This window comes from Acipenser ruthenus, chromosome 4 (assembly GCF_902713425.1).
Source record: "Acipenser ruthenus chromosome 4, fAciRut3.2 maternal haplotype, whole genome shotgun sequence".
NCBI lineage: Eukaryota > Metazoa > Chordata > Actinopteri > Acipenseriformes > Acipenseridae > Acipenser > Acipenser ruthenus.
In genome coordinates this window covers 13,959,777-13,979,185 of record NC_081192.1, presented here as the reverse complement: position 1 = coordinate 13,979,185, position 19,409 = coordinate 13,959,777, and the positions used below count along the sequence as shown (strand labels likewise).

At 40.1% G+C, this 19,409-nt stretch overlaps 1 protein-coding gene across 4 annotated transcripts in view; it reads right to left on the bottom strand.

Moving 5' to 3' along the window:
* Positions 1 to 19,409, bottom strand: part of LOC117400628 (ankyrin repeat domain-containing protein 12-like) — an 88,176-nt gene that overhangs the window by 30,247 nt on the left and 38,520 nt on the right. The window contains exon 2 of one of the 4 annotated variants that reach the window (XM_059022042.1): positions 18,160 to 18,240. The exons of the other annotated variants lie outside the window; for them this stretch is intronic. The gene's annotated coding sequence lies outside the window, so the exon portion shown is untranslated. The remainder of the gene's footprint in view (positions 1 to 18,159; positions 18,241 to 19,409) is intronic. 4 annotated transcript variants of the gene reach the window in all.

Here is a 19,409-nt window from a genome sequence, read left to right as displayed (position 1 = left end):
GACCCGGCTGTCGATTTTGTATGCAATATGATTATTTAAAAATAAAACAGTAACCATTATTGACTCTGAAGAACTTTTTGTGTTGAGAAACGAACCCTTAACAAAAGTGTGGTTACAACATGGTTTGTCGGGACTCTCAGGTTTGCAGTTCTCTGCACCCCCAGGATGCATGTCTGTCCGCCTGACACAGGCAGCCTCACCACAGATTTTTTTTTTTTGTTTAAAATCATTCAGGCAATACAACTGTGTTACGTTGAGGTGCAAGCTTGGAATGTTGGTAAGCTTAAACTCTGTGTTGCAGTTCTCACTGTGGAGAACTGGAAAACATGGACCCGGGTACGTCTTGGATCAGAGCGGACTGAAGAACTGAACATTATACCAAGTGACGCCTCTTTCACATGACCTGTGTACGGTTGCATGCTGAAACCCTTTTCAGGCTTTCTTCCTGACTGCTTCCGAAGCAAAAGCAACTGTTTAAAAACCTGAGAGGTAGGGCTGTATTTATTTATTTATTTATTTATTTACGGTAAAAAGTGGCTTATTTCGTGATCTAAAAATAGGCATTTCAAGATATTTCATGATTAAACATAATATTTATTACAGCAGAAAAAAATAGCATTGTCACATTCAAAATTGATCATTTTCTCTGGAGTTATTATACAACAGAAGTTCCTAAATATTTAAATGCTTTTTCTCAATCATTTGGTCTCTTTAACCCTTTCCAAGCTGTTTTTTTTGGTGTTGAATTTTTTAAAGAGAAAATGCACACACTTGTTTTGATTCATAAGTCATTCAAATTTTATCAAATCACCATAAAACCATACATCACTGAAAAGCTTAGAACTTGAAGAATATTATTGTCAAACTGTTTACAGAATTCAGAACATGATTAAATGTATAGGTACAGAATTGGCAGAAATCTTTTTAAAAAATGTCTTTAAAAAATTTCCCCAATATCAGTGTATCCTACTACTATCCCATTTCAGTGTTTTATTTATTTATTTACAAATAGTAAATAAATAAATACTTAAATACATAACATTAAATAAATACATACAAAATTGTAACTAAAACAAAGTGAATAAATTAAAATAGTAAAAAAAAAAAAAAACAAGACCAATAAATAGATTAACAAACAAACATACACATATCAATCAATCACTGTTGGGTCACCAGTTAGTTTTATTACATTTAGAATTAAAAACATGATGCAGTGCAAAGTGGAATGTTCCCTCAAGGTATTTAGCAGTGCATCTCCACTGGCCTTCCTGACTCTCCCTGCTGATGTTGGTGACCAGAGCCCTCATTGCACAATCTGCACTGCCAAAACACTGCCTTGTTCTCTTTGGAGAGGATGAGGCTTAGGAATTGGCAAGCTGTCAGCCTCACCAGATGTCCTGTGGTGCTTGGCCTGCCTCCCTGATCACCTGCACTGGGGTCTGCACTGTCAGGCACAGTAAATCAGAAAAGTATGGTAAAGCCACATTCTCGACTGGCAAATAAAAAACTAAAAGTACAGTAAATGCATAGTATAAGCATGGGAGAAGGTTGATTATCTGCAAAATTACTGTGCAAACTTATGATCAACTTTTATAAGGGTAACATTATTTGCTTCTTAGTAAGCTGCAAATAAAATGGCTATTGCTCAAACATTATAACAGCAACCTTGTACCTATGATTGTACAAGCATTACTACTAAAAAAACAGGTTTAAAAATGTACCCTTCAGGTGGTAAATTACAAATAAAAAAACAAACCGTACAGACATAAAATGACTGACAAAAAAAAAAAAAAAAAAAAGACTCACTTGTTAGATCGTTGCTTTATAAAGTAAATCATCTACCTAAATAACTAAATCGATAAGCGATGGATCTGACAGGCAATTTATATATAAAACACAGTAAATAAACCAACGTGCAAGGAAACCAGCAAACACAATAAGCTCTCTTTTTTCACTCCTAACTACAACCTCACCCGGGTTTGTTTTAAATATGCCAACAGAGTTTACTGACCTTTTGTTTCTGAAGAACAAAAAATAAAACTGTAAAGCTGTAGATACAACCAAGGTGTCTCTACAATACTCACTGTCATTTTTTAGGAAAATATTGGGAAATGTGTCACAGTGACACTGGTGTATCACTGAGTTGAGGATATTCATTGTACCAAATCACAATAGAACAGGGGTTTTCACTCTTTTTAAGCTGTGTGCCCCTTTCCAAAAAATGTAGTCCACTGTGTACCCCCATCTGAGTCATAATAAAATGAAAACAGAAAAAAAGGTCTGTACAATAACATGATACAACAAAATGCACAAGCCTAGGAGTATTATAACAGAAAAAAAATATATTATATTTACTTTTGGATAAAAAATAGTCCCTCAAACAGGTTTCTAGTTGTTGGAAACATCAACATCATTTTATTGTAATTAATTAAAATCAACAAAGCCTCTGTGCTAGCCTCAAATCACTCAGAAATGACACCTCCGTGCTAGCCTCAATCCCTCAGAAATGACATTACGTGATAGTAAATGGCAATCATGTATTTTTATTGATAATAAAATTACAGAAAAGGCGGCAAAGAAAAGTTCACTACCCACGCATCTCTACAGCTGACCTCATTACGAAAACATATTATTGTCATTTTTAAATGCTTGGTGACTAAAATGTACAGTACTGATGCTAATTAAATAATAATAATAAAACGCTTACCTAGTACCAGTGTGATGGATGTCCCTGCTTGTTACCACACAAATCACTGATGATGGCAGGGAAATTGGAGTGCGCTTCAGTCGCAAGACATTTTTGGCGTTTTTAATCTCTGAACGTTATTTCGTCTTGATCGCCCCTTTGCTAGTAATGTACTAGTATTGAGCCAACAATCCATGTTTTTTCACTGGACTGAAAGCTAAAAACTCTTAAAACTCACACCAGACGTAACGGCTTGTCAAATTAGACCGCATGGCAATACTTCGGTTTCTGATTGGCCATACATTCTGTATTTTGAAATGAACCAATAGTACTTAAGTTACAATAAACTTTAAATCGGGTCATTGAACAAAAAAAAAAAAATCGATTTGCAGTAATGAACACACGCAGGAAATAAAATGAGTTAAAGGCTAAGCTTGTAGTTTTTTAAAATACGTATTTTTTTTTTATCCCAAAGACAGACTGCAGTAACCGCCCAACTGTTTATATGAAATTTAAACAACAGGGCTTATTTAATACGTACATATTTAATATGTAAATTAGTTGTGTGCAGTGAACGCTCTGTCACAGCACATCAGTCTGGTGTTAGCGATTAAACGTTGATTACATGACAAAAGTTTGCAATAGATTGGCATGTGGTACTAAATAAAATGCGTTGTCCGCCATTTCAGAATTTTTCTCACGTACCCCAGTTTGAAAACCGCTGCATAAACCACATTACCAACAGTTTAAGAGTACCGTAGTAGTATGTAAATGCCATTGTCCTGACTGTCAAAATAACTGGAAGGTAAGAATTTACCAATTTTCATATAAAAAATGGCATTTTTTCCCCTTTACATTTCATTCTTAGCCGCCAAGTAAATATTTTGGACAGTTTTCAAAACATGTTTTGCTTTATTTTTAAAACACACGTTAATGTTGTTGATATGTGTCACAAAGACGGCCAGAGTGGGTGGCGTCAGACCAGAAAAGGAATACACAGACAGAGACGGTAGTGATGATGAGGCTGAACGCGTGATCGCGTTCAGCATTTAATAAACAGAACAGAAAATAAAAGGTTTGAACAATGGAATACAAAACAGGACACGGCACTTGACGCCAAAATAAACAGACAGACAAAACGCACTAAACACAAACGGTGCACGGAGACAAACAAACACGGTGAGTACACACACTTATCTTTACGTTTAATGATTTTAACTCTCTCCTCTCTCTCTCACCCGTTCTCCTCTTCCGAACACCTAACCCCCAGTGAGTGAAAATGTGTCTCTATATATACTGTTGTGCTGGGATTCAATTACTAATTAATTATTCACTTGAATCCCAGCACGTGAATTAATTACGTGCAACCCCGTGCCACACATTATATTTTAAATGCACGTGCGTGATGTGCAATCCCGTGCCTAAATACAAATATACACTTTTTAAATACACGTGAAACACAGACCCGTTTATATCCCGTGTACCAATGACTATACACCAACATTTACACATGCAACATACATACACAGAACACCCAAATGCACACAGGGGCGGGGCACTTTGCCACATATACCCCCCCTTGTGCGCAGCACACATGGCCTCAACGGCCACCTCCCCCCTTAAAAACCCAGTAGTCCAGGACAAAGTCTCGGGCTGGGAAGGGAGGCTTCAGTGGGCCCTTGGCTGGCAATGCTGTCAGCACCCCTGCCGGTAGTGGCACGGCTGACAGCCTGTTGGTCCCGTCCTGCAGCGAAAAAGCTGCGGGGGCAGGTGGTCCCCCGACCTCCCCCTTCTTCGTAGCCGGCAGCTCCCTCCTGTGGGGCTCCGGCCACAAGAACTCCTGCAGCGAAACTGCTGCTGGGGACAGTGGTCTCCAGACCTCGTCCCCCTTCTTTGTAGCCGGTAGCTCCCTTTGGTGGGGCTCCGACCACAGTACTGCCGGCAGCGAAGAAGCTGCAGTGGGAGCAGGTCTCCGGACCTCCCCCACGATCTCCGGCAGCGAAACTGCTGCAGTGGGAGCAGGTCTCCGGACCTCCCCCACGATCTCCGGCAGCGAAACTGCTGCAGTGGGAGCAGGTCTCCGGACCTCCCCCACGATCTCCGGCAGCGAAACTGCTGCAGTGGGAGCAGGTCTCCAGACCTCCCCCACGATCTCCGGCAGCGAAACTGCTGCAGTGGGAGCAGGTCTCCTGACCTCCCCCACGATCTCCGGCAGCGAAACTGCTGCAGTGGGAGCAGGTCTCCTGACCTCCCCCACGATCTCCGGCAGCGAAACTGCTGCTGGGGTTGGTGGTCTCCAGACCTCCTCCCCCTTCTTCGTGGCCGACAGCTCCCCTTTCTGGGGCTCCAGCCACCGTACTCCCCGTGGTGGAGGTATGGGAAGCAGAGACAGCTCCTGCTGTTCTGCTTCTGGCAGTGGCAGAGGCAGAGGCAGCTCCTCTGCTCCTGGAAGTGGCAGAGGCAGCTCCTGCTCCTTTGCTCCTGGAAGTGGCAGAGGCAGCTCCTGCTCCTTTGCTCCTGCCGGTGTAGGTGGCTGAGGCAGAGGCAGCTCCGGCTGCTCTGCTCCTGCTGATGTAGGTGGCGGAGGCAGAGGCAGCTCCTGCTCCTCTGCTCCTGGAAGTGGCAGAGGCAGCTCCGGCTGCTCTGCTCCTGCCGGTGAAGGTGGGAGCAGCGTGTAGTCTCCTGCCGATGGAGGTGGGAGCAGCGTGTAGTCTCCCCCTTTTTCAGGGGACTGGTGCTGCTCTGCCTCTCTTGCAGCGGACTGGTGCGGCTCTGCCTCTGAAGGGGAAACCAGCAGGCATTCTTCCTCTGCTGGTTGTGCTGGGGAAACCAGCAGGCATTCTTCCTCTGCTGGTTGTGCTGGGGAAACCAACAGGCATTCTTCCTCTGCTGGTTGTGCTGGGGAAACCAGCAGGCATTCTTCCTCTGCTGGTTGTGCTGGGGAAACCAGCAGGCATTCTTCCTCTGCTGGTTGTGCTGGGGAAACCAGCAGGCATTCTTCCTCTGCTGGTGAAGATGGGAACAGCTGCCTCTCAGGCTTCGGATTCCCGCGGTCCCCCCGTCTGGGCGCTGGACGCTCGCGGTCCCCCCGTCTGGGCGCTGGACGCTCGCGGTCCCCCCGTCTGGGCGCTGGACGCTCGCGGTCCCCCCGTCTGGGCGCTAGTTCCTCCTCTTCATACTGGGTGGGGCATATGGCTAACGTGTGCCCATAAGCCCCACAGCCAGGGCATAACTCTGCTGCGAGGTTCTTTAAAAAAACCTCCCAGCCATCATCCTCGACCTCCTCCCTTTTGGGCTGTGGACGCCCCGACTCCTCCCTTTTGGGCTGTGGACACTCGGGTTCCCCCCACTCAGGCGTAGGACGTTCGGGTTCCTCCCACTCAGGCGTAGGACGTTCGGGTTCCTCCCACTCAGGCGTAGGACGCTCAGGCTCCTCCCACTCGGGCTGTGGACGCTCAGGCTCCTCCCACTCGGGCTGTGGACGCTCAGGCTCCTCCCACTCGGGCTGTGGACGCTCAGGCTCCTCCCACTCGGGCTGTGGACGCTCAGGCTCCTCCCACTCGGGCTGTGGACGCTCAGGCTCCTCCCACTCGGGCTGTGGACGCTCAGGCTCCTCCCACTCGGGCTGTGGACGCTCAGGCTCCTCCCGCTCAGGTACTGGAGAGGGCAGCGACTGCTCCTCTCCCTCTTGCTCACTGGAAGGCATCCCTCCCATGTCTGCAGCTAGGTAACCCAGCACCACAATGGTGAGGTCACGAACGGATGCCGGGTTGTGCTGTTGCTCCCAGTCCTCCCATCGTTTCCCATCTCGCATCTGCAGTGCGTGAATAACCATGGGGAGGTCACTGGCGAAGTTCCCCTCGGGGTGCACCAGCCAGTCCCATATTTCCCGGGACGGTGGGGAACCCGGTGGCAGTGGGGGTAGAGGGGTGGCTACTGCCCCGTTGTGGCTGTCCTCCTCCCAGCCCGGCATGCAGGATGAGGGCTGCAGCTGTTGTTGTTGCTGCTGCTTCTGCTGCTTCCTGCAGCTCTTTCTTCCCATCCTCGCTTTACTATTTTTTTTTTTTTTTTTTTTTTTCCACAAACAAAACCCCTCCTGGTCTGACGCTTGGAGGCGCGGCTACCCCACGATGACACCACGTGTCACAAAGACGGCCAGAGTGGGTGGCGTCAGACCAGAAAAGGAATACACAGACAGAGACGGTAGTGATGATGAGGCTGAACGCGTGATCGCGTTCAGCATTTAATAAACAGAACAGAAAATAAAAGGTTTGAACAATGGAATACAAAACAGGACACGGCACTTGACGCCAAAATAAACAGACAGACAAAACGCACTAAACACAAACGGTGCACGGAGACAAACAAACACGGTGAGTACACACACTTATCTTTACGTTTAATGATTTTAACTCTCTCCTCTCTCTCTCACCCGTTCTCCTCTTCCGAACACCTAACCCCCAGTGAGTGAAAATGTGTCTCTATATATACTGTTGTGCTGGGATTCAATTACTAATTAATTATTCACTTGAATCCCAGCACGTGAATTAATTACGTGCAACCCCGTGCCACACATTATATTTTAAATGCACGTGCGTGATGTGCAATCCCGTGCCTAAATACAAATATACACTTTTTAAATACACGTGAAACACAGACCCGTTTATATCCCGTGTACCAATGACTATACACCAACATTTACACACGCAACATACATACACAGAACACCCAAATGCACACAGGGGCGGGGCACTTTGCCACAATATGTTAAACACGTATATCTGCTTCAGGTACTGTATTTTATTATTTTCAAGGTTAAATGATGGCCTGTGTTACACAGAACACTAAAAATAAAATATAATATATTTTTTATCCTCTGGATATATTGTCCAGCTACAGACCTGTCCCTAGCTTGGCGCTGTCTGTCAATTCAAACAAACTTTGTGGATGCAGAGAGAACTGTGTCTAAATACGGACAGGTGTTTACACCTCAGAGACAGGAAATGAAGAAAAACAGCATTTCAGAATAGTTTTTGAGTTATTGTTGCATACAATGATGTTTACGAATATATATTTTTAAAATTTAAAATAACTACAAAAAAGTTATCTACAAACTGCTAACTGCTTCATCAAGCATATGACATGGTTTATTTAGATTTCCAGAAAGCTTTTGACAAAGTCCCGCATAAAAGATTAATTCTCAAACTGAACGCAGTAGGGATTCAAGGAAATGCATGCACATGGATTAGGGAGTGGTTAACATGTAGAAAACAGAAAGTACTGATTAGAGGAGAAACCTCAAAATGGAGCAAGGTAACCAGTGGAGTACCACAGGGATCAGTATTAGGTCCTCTGCTATTCTACATTAATGATTTAGATTCTGGTATAGTAAGCAAACCTGTTAAATTTGCAGATGACACAAAAATAGGAGGAGTGGCAAACACTGTAGCAGCAGCAAAGGTCATTCAAAATGATCTAGACAGCATTGAGAACTGGGCTGACACATGGCAAATGACATTTAATAGAGAAAAGTGTAAGGTACTGCACGCAGGAAATAAAAATGTACATTATAAATATCATATGGGAGATACTGAAATTGAAGAATTAATCTATGAAAAAGACCTAGGAGTTTATGTTGACTTAGAAATGTCTTCATCTAGACAATGTGGGGAAGCTATAAAAAAGGCCAACTAGATACTTGGATATATTGTGAAAAGTGTTTAATTTAAATCAAGGGAAGTAATGTTAAAACTTTACAATGCATTAGTAAGACCTCATCTAGAATATTGTGTTTATTTCTGGTCACCTCGTTACAAAAAGGATTTGCTGCTCTAGAAAGAGTGCAAAGAAGAGCGATCAGAATTATCCCAGGTTTAAAAAGGCATGTCGTATGCAGACAGGCTAAAATAATTTAATCTATTCAGTCTTGAACAAAGAAGACTACGCGGCGATCTGATTCAAGCATTCAGAATTCTAAAAAGGTATTGACAATGTCGACCCAGGGGACTTTTTTGACCTGAAAAAAGAAACAAGGATCAGGGGTCACAAATGGAGGTTAGATAAAGGGGCATTCAGAACAGAAAATAGGAGGCAATTTTTACACAGAGAATTGTGAGGGTCTGGAACCAGCTCCCCTGTAATGTTGTTGAAGCTGACACCCCGGGATCCTTCAAGAATCTGCTTGATGAGATTCTGGGATCAATAAACTACTAACAACCAAACTAGCAAGATGGGCCGAATGGCCTCCTCTCGTTTGTAAACTTTCTTATGTTCTTATACTCCTATCATTTGATGAGAATGTGGCAATAATAATATTTTATAGATGTCCAATGAAAAGGAGGAGGACAAAAGGAAACTTTCCAGATTAAGATTAAATCAACTATCCTCTTTGAACTAGAAATGCACTTTATACAGCAGTTGTAATCACCTACTGTATCTATGCTGCAAGGTTGGCAAACTACAGTAGCAGTGATCAGACAGAATTCAGCTACACAACTGTGTTTTAAAAACATTTTTAGAGCAAGTGACTGACCAATACAAAACCTGAAATGCTCTTATACAGAGCTTCTTTCTAAATTTCCATTCTGCTGTACACATGTACTGTACAGTAAAAATGTAGCACGAAAAGGAACAAAGATTATCAATGTTTATGTAGGCTCATTTAGCATTAACAGTTGATTAAACAAAAAATATCTGTGCCAAATGCCTCATCATATATTAAAAGTGCTGTTTGTTTCTGCTAACAATACAGATATGACAATGACGATACTATGCTTGCTATTCTTTGCTGTGCTGTTGAACTGATCTTTTTTCTTCTGTTCATGGATTTACAGAATAATGGAAACCTACTGACCCTGTAATTCTGAAACCCATGAAAGCTAAAGCCAGAGTTTCATTATCTGAACTGCAAAATGGAACAAAATACTGTAAAGGTTGCTGATTGCATTGAAAAAATACAAGCTAAAGTATAACAAAAATATTTAATAGGCCTAACAGTATGTGGCAGGATGGCTTGCAGTGGTGAGGTGTGGTGACGTCACGGACCAGGAAGTAACAGAACCAAAACAATGGATGGGCGGGTGAAGCTGAACGCAACGGCGCTCAGCGTTTTATTAACTAAATAAACCAAAAGATTTAAACAAACAAAACACAAAACAAAAAGGTGCGTTGGTCAAACAAATAAACAGAAACAAGTATATTTAAATATAGCAATTGTTCTTAACTGTTTTCTCTCTCCTCGCTCTCTCTGCTACCAGTACTCTCCTTTGTACACTCTCCTCGCAGCACGGACAGCTGCAGGTTCTTATACTCTGGCTGAGGGGTTAACTAGCTGTTAATTATCTTATTACCCCTCGGCCACAGTCTGCACACGTTTAGTAAGGATGCGTGACTGTCAGCTAGTTAAATAATCAGTAGCTGATCAGCCACGCATCCTCACGAGGTTTTTAAAATATAAAAACAACGACAAATACGCTGCGCTTTGAACTGCGCTGCAAACAAAAATACAAATAATAATAAATAAATATATAGGGGAGGGACACTCCGCCACACAGTACCATATTAGTGTATGATTTTATTTTTAAAATCTAGAAGGTAGCATACAATTGTGCAAAGTTTCAATGACTATAAAGATCTCCAACATCGCACGTGATAGGGTTGGAACAATAATCGATAATCACAATTTTTTTTTTGCAGTAGCGTTGAAAGATTATTATCGATAATCATAATTATCGTCCATGACCCAATGAAGCAGGAAGCGGCTCTGCATTGAGCAGTAAGCGGCACTGAACTGTCTGTGTGAGGCGTAAAGCATCGTCTGTGTGAGCTCTGTGTACACTGGGAAGTTACAGTAAGTATTGACTTTAAACAGTATGCTTTTAACTTACATCATGGTTTCATTTTGATAATAAGTTGTACACTGGCAAAGCATAACTGGTTTTCTAACATAAAAACACAAATACAGTACACCTGCGCTATAATGCCCTTCATTATAACGAACCAGGCCCCTGGACCCCCCCCCCCCCAAAAAAAAAGACTAGAAGTTGCAAGCAACTTGACGGTTTCATAGGCATTCTTGTTCCTATCTGTGTTCCATAGTAACCATGACCCTATCTGCACTCTGTAAGAAATTATAAGCTAGTTTGTCATTTGACCTTAAGGAGAGTTCAAAGGTCAGGATCATGGCAATTTTTGAAGAGAGCATATATGGGTTCCTATATCTGTTCCATAGTAACCATTACACTATCTGCACTCTGTAAGGAGTTATAAGCTAGTTTTGCATTTCATCTCAAGGAGAGGTCAAAGGTCATGGTCAAGGCCATTTTTAAATAGAGCACATATGGGTTTATTTGTGTATTCTATAGTAACTATGACACTGTCTAAACTCTCAAAGGAGTTCTAAACAAGTTTTGCATTTGAGCTTTAGCAAGGTAATACATGCAAATATGTGCAATTTGACCATAGCTGAAAATTGATTGGCTTGCGGCAGCCATGTTTTTTTATGGAGTGACGTGCTTTGAACACATTTCACAGATAACCTTGCCAAGGCTATGTATGCAAAGTATGTATGCGGCATAACGCTTTCAGAGAAGAAGTCGTTTGAATATTTGACAAATCCAATATGGCCACCAAGCAATGTGACCGATCAACTTCTCTTGAACAACCGTAAATCTAGGCCATGAGTGGAGTATGTGCACCAAGTTTTAGATCTCTGCTGTGAACTGTTTGCGAAGATTTTTTAAAAAATTGGCCAAAATTCATCAAAAAATCCAATATGGCTACCAAACCATGTGACCTATAACCTTCATTTTCACTCTGACACAACTTCCCATAGGCCTCTACAACCGTACCAAGTTTCATGACTTTGTGCAATGGTGTTGATTTTATGCAACTTTTAAAGTTAGTTTTCTCGGCGGAAAGAAAAATAAAACGATAACAACAACAGCAACAACAACAACAACATCATCTAGAAGTTGCAAGGCATCTGTGCTCTATAGTAACCATGACCCTATCTGCACTTTGTAAGGAGTAAGCTAGTTTTGCATTTGACCTTAGGGAGAGGTCAAAAGTCACGGTCAAGGCAATGGCAATTTTTGAATAGAGCATATATGGGTTCCTATATGGGTTCCATAGTAACCATGACCCTATCTGCACTGGACAAGGAGTTATTAGCCAGTTTTGTAAGTTGATGATGTCATCCAATGGTGCCGCCATGTTTTTTATTGTAGCAACTTCCCTTGAACAACGTTTAAAGACAACCACACTAGGATCATGTGTGCCAATTTTTGGTTTTTCTAGGGGCTCCCGAGTGGCGCATCCAGTAAATGCGCTCCACATGGAGTGCAGGATGTGCCCTATAGTCTGGACGTCGCGAGTTCGAGTCCAGGCTATTCCTTTGCCGACCTAGGACGGGAGCTTCCAGGGGGCAGCACTTAATTGGCCGAGCGCTGCCCAGGGGGAGGGAGGGTTAGGTTGGCCAGGGTGTCCTCGGCTCCCCGCGCACCAGTGACCCCTGTAGTCTGGCCGGGCGCCTGCAGGCTTGCCTGTAAGCTGCGTTATCCTCCTCCGCTGTAGCTCTTGGGTGGCTGCATAGTGAGTCCGCAGTGTGAAAAAAAAAAAAGCGGTCGGCTAACAGCACACGCTTCGGAGGACAGCGTGTGTTCGTCTTCGCCCTCCCTAGTCAGCGCAGGGGTGGTAGCGGTGAGCTGAACATAATAAAATAATTGGCCATTCCAAATTGGGAGAAAATATAAAAAATAATTGGCAATGACTAAAAATGTTATTAAAAAAAATAAAAAAATAAATTTTATTTTTTCTAAGCCAGCTTTGTATGTTGATGATGTCATCCAACGTGGCCGCCATGTTTTTTTACCGTAACAACTTCCATTGAACAAGCGTAAGAGCCAACCATACTTAGATCATGTATTTCAATTTTCGTTTCAATTGAATAAGCCGTCTCCTAGAAGATGTTTGTTTTTTGATGATTTTACGTTTTTACTGTATTTTTATGACATTATCCAACGTGGCCGCCATACCAGAAAACCAATCGGGTTCAGTTAATGTTGGACTATCCCTAAACATGTATAGCAAGTTTAGAACTCTGCAATAAGTTGTTTTCGATACATAGACGTTTTAACAATCTCTGCGAAATCCAATTTGGCTTCCGAAGCATGTGACCTGTGACATTTCTTTTTGTTTCTGGTACACCATCCCATAGGTATCTACCAACCTAACAATTTTCGTGAGTTTTTGAGCAACTTTGGGGAGGAAGAAACAACAACAACAACAACAACAACAACAACAACAACAGGCTTCCCAGCCACTCTGGCTTGGAAGCCTAATAATATTGTAACAGGAGGGGCTGTGCTTCACATCGGTAGAACAGGCTATGGGAGACAGGCACGGACCACAGGAGCTGCTGGTAATTGGCTTTAAGGATTTTTGTTACGATATACACACCCTGTCAACATCACGGTTTGTATGCACGGGATGCCACCTCGCAGTGAAGTCTACTCTTTTATCTTGATAAGAAGCACGTGCTGTGTAACTGCCTACAAAATGAAAATCATTTTTTGTTGCAACAAAGCTGGAAACTATATTGATCATTTGAAAAAAGGAGTAACGCAGGCATATCTCTCTCATGAATATAGGTTGTCAAAAAGCACTCTGTTTTTTGGCTTGTTCTGCAACCATACGGAAAAGCAAGAAATTGAGTAAATGGCAGATTGATTTGGAATAAAATCTCAGTTTGGGATTCTTGCATGTTGGACTAAGATTTGGTGCACTTTGAAATGATTCATGTCAGATTGATTTTGTTTAGCTTCAATTCAGGATTTTTGCTTTTTGTACTGCGTTTTAATTCTTTAATAAATTGGATAAAGCAAAGGCAGAATACTGCATACACAAAACAGGTACATGCAATTCTACTTTTATTCAGAATATCATCTCATTAATTTACTCAAACAGTTTATTGTTCATTTTGATTGTCCTTTCGTTATAACGAACGCCTCGATTTAACAAACAAAAGGCTTGGACCCCAACAGGTTTGTTATAGGGTGTACTGTATTGTTGTTTATAAAATAAAATAAAAAAACGCTAGCTCACTAAAATTACGGTAGAAAAGTACATTGACACAGGATTATTTTTTTTAATGTAAATTGAATGCAATTGCACAAAGAAAACAACAAAAAACACAACCATATGGCAAACGTGTAATAAAGCCTAAACAACTGTGTTGTTTCTGTTGCTTCTTTATTTTAAACTACAGTAAAGACATGAGTACTATACTGCAGCCTATGCACTGCACAGGGAAAAATAAGTGGGTGCTCACTATCCTCGTATACCTGTTCCCATGGTGGTGCTATTGTAAAAAAGGGTAGTTGCATAGACAGAAGACTTAACTTGTAATGGAAAGATAGGCGGTTTATTGTATTAAATTGTCTGCATACAAGCAGCGATGTGCAATAGTATACAACTCTGTATACAGACACACACACACACACACACACACACACACAAACAGGGTTTTCAAAATAAGCCGGCTACTTATTTAAAAATATTAGGATTATTTTTCGGGTATTAACATTCAATACTTTTTTTTTTAAGAACATATGAAAGTTTACAAACGAGAGGAGGCTATTCAGCCCATCTTGCTCGTTTGGTTGTTAGTAGCTTATTGATCCCAGAATCTCATCAAGCAGCTTCTTGAAGGATCCCAGGGTGTCAGCTTCAACAACATTACTGGGGAGTTGGTTCCAGACCCTCACAATACTCTGTGTAAAATTCTCTTTGTCCTATTATCGTAAGGGACTAGGAGCTCTTAAAATAAACAAATCCCATGGGCCAGATGCCATCCTCCCAACAGCACTCAAAGAAATGAAATGTTATTTACAAACCACTAACCAAGATCATGCAACAGTCTCTTGACACAGGGGTTGTACCGACAGACTGGAGAATTGCAAACGTAATACCGATCCACAAAAAAGGAGACAAAACTGAACCAGGTAACTACAGACCAATAAGCCTGACTTCTATTATATGTAAACTTATGGAAACTGTAATAAGATCCAAAATGGAAAATGACCTATAGTATACTGGGAGACAGACAGCATGGTTTTAGGAAAGGGAGATTGTGTCTAACTAACCTGCTTGATTTTTTTGAGGATGCAACCTTGAAAATGGATAATTGCAAAGCATATGACATTGTTATTTAGATTTCCAGAAAGCTTTTGACAAAGTCCCGCATAAAAGATTAATTCTCAAACTGAACGCAGTAAGGATTCAAGGAAATGCATGCACATGGATTAGGGAGTGGTTAACATGTAGAAAACAGAAAGTACTGAATAGAGCAGAACCTCAAAATGGAGCGAGGAACACTTTGCTGATTTTAATGAATACATTTCTTGAATGTCTCCAATATGAGAATGTAGTTTACACAATTCTGCACGGTTCTCCTAATGTCGTTATTAAACAAAGCAATTTGAGAAAAGATTGAATATATTTTATTATTTTGTGAGTTTTGTCGAGTTCGGAAAGATTTTGGTGTCTGACCAAACTTTCTACCAGAGCTTCAGGTTCTCACACTGTCCGTGTAGTTTAGGATTACCAGATTTCCACAGTGAAAATAAAGGGGGATTTTTTTTTATTTTTTTTTATTTATTGATGCTGTAGCAACTCTGACACCAAAAATAACAGTATATAAAAACACAATAATATTTTAAAAATTAAACTCATTATTTTATTTTTATATTGTCATCTAGTCAAACATGTTAAATGTACAAAAAGCCAGATTTAAAAAATAGGTCAGCTATTACCATTTAATAAGACTGTTTATTTTATTTTTGAATGGCGCTAACAGAAAACCTCATACATTACTCTGCTATTAACTTGCCGAGCAGGGTGGGCCAGTAAAAACACTACCTCAGTGGCCCAAGGGGACAGTAGTAAAAAATTGTAGGATATCAGCTGATCCCTTGTTAGCGGATATACAGATGCTTACAAGTAGAGCAACACGGTAACCGCAGTTTCTTACAAAAGTTGTGATGGTGACCAAACATGTGTGATTAGTACTGTTGTGTAAAAATGTAGCTGTATTCAAAAAATTTTGAACAAGAACAGAGAAAAACAAAATAGTTAAGGTGTGTGTGTTGAACACGTGACATTAACAAAATACAGTGAAAATAAAGAAAAACATTTTAATGAAGGGCTGTAATGCAGCAAAAAGCTCAATAATTAAACAAAAAAGGAAGTGAAAAGGTTACTGTACCAAGCTGAACATTTTTACTTTGTGAACTCTAATAAAGCTACATTATCTCTCGCCAGTCAAGTCGTAGTGCCTAAATAAAGTTTTGAGTCAACACGAACAGATTTATTTCGTCTGTTGCATCTTCTTTGCAGCCACCTACTATCCCAGGTAAAATAGATTCGGTTTACATTGTTTACCGTCAGGGGTTTAAGGATAATTTAATTGCATAGCAGATTCCGTAGTTAGATAATGAGCTGATAATATCTCAGCCAAAGAAGCATGAACAGTAATTTAAGACGTTACCATAATGAAAACGGTACGTAGCTGAGTTTTGGACTAAAGCAGGGTCAGCCGTTGCAGGGAAAACAACGTTTATTTCTCAAACTGACCATTTTAAGGTGAAAGCAGAACACATAGAAATAATTAGGACTGTATTTTGTGTACAGTGTACTGTTGAGGAAACAAAAACTAAACATTTAGTGAATTAAAAATGAAATGCACTGCAGCTTACTTGGCTGGAGTAAAAAAAAACATAAATTTAGCTCTCAGATTGTATGAAAATATCTAAAATGTATTGAAATGTGCTTGCTGTGGTGTATTTAATATCGTAAACAGAACAAACCTGATGCAATTTAAACTTGTTTTTACTGAAAAATGACCAGTAACATGTCAACATGTCATACATGCTCCCAGATCTGAGTATGTTTATAAAAAAAAAACGTGAAGTTCACTGTTTCAAAACAAACTTTCCCTGGCAAAAAATGTGATGATTCTTTAGATTTTAATGTTGCTAACCTAGTTTGCCATTTAATATATTTACATCTTTTTTTTAGATTTCATTTTTTTTTTACTAGCTTTAAAACAGAAGCGATATTAGTTATTGGACATGCACAATCCATCTATTAAAACATGAAGATTGTCAAGTATGTTTATAATGATAGAAATTAAATGCTTATATACAAGATTATCTGTACAATATTTTATTATTTTAAAATAAAATACTGAAAATCTCATGGCAGTGTGTTTATGTATTAATTCATTTATGTATTTATTTCAGTGAGAGCAGTGCAGGGAAAGAATGTTGCCCTCCCTCTTTGTGATGCAACAAACTAAAACACCTGTACATCAGGAGTTGAATTCAGCTTATAGAGAAAGAGTGGAAAAAAAAACCAGGCAGAAGCCATTTTTATATTTGAATAACTCCCAAGTATTGCTTATTATAGTTGTACTCTTACTATGTTACTTAAATTTACTAGCAAATGTGTTCCAAACTGCACTGAAGGGAACATTTCCTTTAAAGTATGTTACATAAATTTGTTGAGGTGAGGTGGGGTCACATCTTGAAGAATTTAGTGAACCCACCAAGCTACAAGGCTAGATCATGTTGATTGTGTTCACTGTTAAATAAAACCCAAATCCTACAAGTTATTTCTATTCTTTTGGGTGTGTTTTGTGCAACGGGGAGGAGGCAAGTAGATTTTTAAGAAGGACAAGTAGATTTTTCTACCATTATCGCTTGGACACACCCCTGGATCAATTTTGTTCAATAAAAGCATGTATTCTACTCAGTTTAACATAAACTAAACCTCAGAAATCTCGTTCTCGCGTGTAACATACAAGAGTCGCTGTGTTGCATTTATGGAAGAACTGAAAAAAAAAACGAAAAAAAACTTATTTATCATAAGATGGACAAATAATGATAAGCACTGTAATACAATGTAGAATAGTATTTCCTACCATTTTGGTTTCATTGTGGTAAAAATAAGGAAATGAAAATAATGGGATAACAGCAATTGAAACATATTCAAGTTAGTATAAGATGATTTTTTTTTTATTGTTTGGGACCAATAAATTCAGGCTTTTCAGAGTTAGGTTAACATTTATAACAATTAATAATTCATGTAAAATATAAAAATGAATAAAACATCAGTATTACAATTAATAAAATAAGAATACATGAAAAATTTTGTTAAAAGGCTAATATGTCAATTGGTTAAACTCTCCTGTTAGCATTAAGCTTGCTATGCAGTAATGCTTTGCTGTAGTTCATTAGTGTTTGCCTTCTAGTTGCTTGTGTAAAGTTATTTAAGGGACTTGTATTCAATAAGCTTCATTGAAAAAACAGGAAGTGAGCTGAGACATTTGAAACCATGTGTACAACATGTGAGCTGCAGTAATACCACTGTAAGACTCTTGGTTTTCAATTCGTTTTAATGTATGTGGCACTTACAAGGTAGTAGGGGGCACCGATCTCTTCGTAGTGTGTAGGGCCGATGGGGGAGAGCGTGGGAGGGGGGTGTCCCCCCTCCAACTGGGAAATGTAAAAAAAAAAAAAAGGGGATTAAAATGGTGCATTCCAGTGCCATTTTTGGATGGTTTAAGCATGTGCTAGACTAGTAGTAGTCTGCTTGTAGTGTCTGACAAAGTACTCCATTAGTTCAATGAAGGAGTTATATTTCAGCACTGCTCACAGCAAGGCAAGACCAACAAGAAGACATTTTGTATTTTTATTTTTGCAGCATCAAGGCCCCTGCAATACAAGACTGGCTGAAAATGTGTGTGGAACTGTGTCCAGTTGTAATATGGGAAACATAATGCTGCAGCTCCCATGCTCAGCGTTAGTCAAGTGCTGATCTGACAGCGTGTAACACAGACAATTCTTAGGATTACGATACCGTTTCTTTTTCAGTAAAAACAAGTTTAAAATTGCAGCGTGTTCGTTCTGCTATTTTTTATATTAAAAACACCACAGCAAGTGCACTGTCATATTTTCTGAGATCTGAAAGCTAAATTTAAATGAATGGCATTTTTTTTTTTTTTTTTTTTTTTTTTACTGCAGTCAAGAAAGCTGCAGTACATTTTATTTTGAATTCCCCAAATATTTCATTTTTTTTTCTTCTCAGCAGTACACTTCCAAAATACAGTCCTAATTATTTCTATGTGTTCTACTTTCACCTTAAAAATTGTCAGTTTGAGAAATAAACTTTGTTTTCCCTGCAACAGCTGACCCTGCTTTAGTCCAAAACTCAGCTACGTACCGTTTTCATTATGGTAGCGTCTTAAATTACTGTTCATGCTTCTTTGGCTGAGATATTATCAGCTCATTATCTAACTAGGGAATCGGCTATGCAATTAAATTATCCTTAAACTCCTGACGGTAAACAATTTATACCAAATCTATTTTACCTGGGATAGTTGTGGCTGCTAAAGAAGATGCAACAGACGAAAATCTATTTGTGGGACTCAAAACTTTATTTAGGCACTACAATTTGACATGCGAAAGACAATGTTGGTTATTGGAGTTCACAAAAAAAAAAAAAATTCAGCTTGACACGGTAACCTTTTCGCTTCCTATGTCAATAAATATTGAGCTTTTTTCTGCATTACAGCCTTTCATTAAAATTATTTTCTTTGTTAAGTTTCCAGGGCATTTTGTAAAGGCACGACGTGTGCAACAGAGTCATTCCATACCAACTCAAC